Raw genomic sequence first — 2,787 nt, forward strand, 5'->3', positions numbered from 1 at the left:
TCATGTGTTTATGGAAACTAGGAAGTCCATAATCAGGTATCTGCAAGGCATCTGAGACCCAGGAAAGCCAGTGGTTAGTTCTAATCTGAGTCCAAAGCCTTGAGAACCAGGAGTGTCCATGATGTAACTTCTAGTCTGATAGCAAAAAGCCAACCTCCAGCTCAAGCAGTAAGTCAGAGAAAGAGAATTCTCTCTTCTTCTGTCTTCCTCCATTTTATTTAGGCTTTCAACAGGTTGGCAGATTCCCTACTTGGGGAGGACAATCTGCTGTACTTACTCTATGGGTCCAGATACTAATATCTGCCTGAAACATTCTCACAGACACACCCAGAAATAATATTTAACCAAATATCTGGACATCCTGTGACCCACTCAAGCTGACCCATGAAATTAATCATCACAACACTTTAATAATAGTGTTCTAAATTCTGTGTAATCTTACTAGCAGTGACAGTGACAGCCTGCCTCTCCCTGGCTGAATTATCATGGGCAGAGCCAGTGAGGTCATGGGATCCATCCTAGGCAAGAACACCATAGGCTCATGCTGTTCTTACCCAAAGTTTCATAGTATTCATGAATAGATGCTGTTTACACTGATGTTCGATGTTGGGTGATTTCTAGATTTTTAGCAATCTGAAATGATTGTGTTTGACAGTTTTGCCCAGTTTTATGGTTCCTTTCGGTTAGAAGATAGTTGGCTTCCTAATCCCATTATGCTGGGAAGGAGATTTTATTAACTATAAATTTATCTAGAGTATATAACTCCTTTTCAACATATCCCTTTACCATTCCAAGCCTGTGCAAAAAGAGACACACACAGAGGATGAGAGAGAGACAGAGAGAAAAAGAGAGAGAGAGAGATCAGTGATCCAGAAAATGTATCACTTCACAACACTTCAGCAAAAAGATCTTGCCCTTTCAACTCAAATGAACCTTGCTTTGAATCTTGGAATTATAACTTCCTACTATATGTACTCTGGAAAAAAACACTCAAGCTCTTTGAGCCTCCTCTGTAAAACAGGAATCTTAGCTGGGTTTTTGTAAAGACAAAATGCCTTGGCTATAATGTGTACTTAATGAATGCTCGTTTTCTTTATTATACCCCTTCTCTTTGCTTTCCATAAGCATATGCTATGTGTAACTGCCTGATTTTATGTTTGGTGTTTAAAAACTGCATTAGATCGTGTATTTGGTTATTGATGTTTAAAGAGTACATAGCTAGAATTATTGGTAATTCAAGAGACACAATGGAGAAATGGTTTCTGAAGCAACCAACACCCCTCTGGTTTGATGCCCAAGAATGCAGCCCTATTCTTGTGTTTTTACAAGCCTTATGTTGATTTATGTTTGCAAATGTACTTTTGGTAGTTTTCTTAGGCTATATTCCCAGTGTCTTGCTTTAGATAACCATTGTATATATATTTTTTGCAGTATTTTCTAAGTGTTACAAGGAAGAAGGAATGAAGGGGATAAAATGCATGTTAGTTTTTGTGGGATAAATTCCAAACCAACTGATTCTAGTGGAACTTCCCTTTTTTTCCCCCCAATCTTTCTCTTGGTCAGTTATAATATCATTACATATAGCATTAATATCATTACAGCACTCTCAGTGTTTCTTCTCTGAACAAATTCACTCAACCACAACTAGTTACTAGACTAGTATTTCAATTCTAAGTACTGGTCACGACTAGGAAGTGAAGCAAAGAAAAAACCTTTGTAATAACAAAGGTTATAGTCTCATTCAGAGAATATATCCATTTTCCTGCATCTTGCTTATATACATTTCATTTTATGTGTATGCCTAAATACATTGTGAGTTTGACAAACCTATACCGTAATTTTGAAAAATGAATCTGCTTTTCTCCATGACTATTAACTCTTAATAGTAAGAGACATGATTTATTTTCCCCTTGAATTATTACCTCTCTCATAGGAGAGAGTATCAGACATCAAAGATCAACCTGGCTTTGTAGAAACAACACTGGAATCGAAGTGGAAATGGAACACAAAGTTTTCTCTGTCCTGCCCTCATTGTATGATCTTGGTTAAGTAAATCAACTTCTCTGAATTTTGCTTCCCTTCTATTCAGTAATGAGATTATTTAATCCCGAAGTTTCCTATTGCTGATAAAATGCTATGACTCTGCAATCCTCTTACATTGGTCTGAATTTTATCTATGATGTCTTTAAATATTTTATAAAATAAATGCTGCTATTTGCTGTCTGCCTGATTATACCTAAGGTTCTCTGGTATATTTGTTCCATTAGGTGTTGGATGTTATTTTCAGAGATACGATTTAAAGTTTCCAGGCAGCTAGACTAATCTCTTTTGAGATTGGGACCTCATTTGGTTATGGCCTCACATTAATAATCAGTTTATTGTACCATGAACTTCCCCACTAATTCATCTTATATTTGTGAATCTATATTATATCTATATTTATATCAATTTCTAGATCAGGACATTTAAGAATATGATTTGAGAACATTCCAGAATAGGATCTCTTTAGTCCTGTTCTTAAGCCCTAGAGTACCTTAAGATTTATTTCTTTATTTAGAACAATCTCTTCTTTCAGTGCACTAAATTATTATATCCCATCTACCTAAAAGCTTTGAAAATATCTTCAAGTGTTCAATTTACATCTGGTGGTGAGAAGAGGCATGGGGAACATAAACTAGTGGCCAGACCCTGTTCAGAATTCTTCTATTTGCTTAGCTCCATTGTGACTCCAGCAAAGAGTTAAGCTAAAAAAAAAAAAAAAAAAAAAAAAATCCTTAACTCATGTAC

This window comes from Canis lupus, assembly GCF_048164855.1.
Source record: "Canis lupus baileyi chromosome 16 unlocalized genomic scaffold, mCanLup2.hap1 SUPER_16_unloc_4, whole genome shotgun sequence".
NCBI classification, from domain to species: domain Eukaryota; kingdom Metazoa; phylum Chordata; class Mammalia; order Carnivora; family Canidae; genus Canis; species Canis lupus.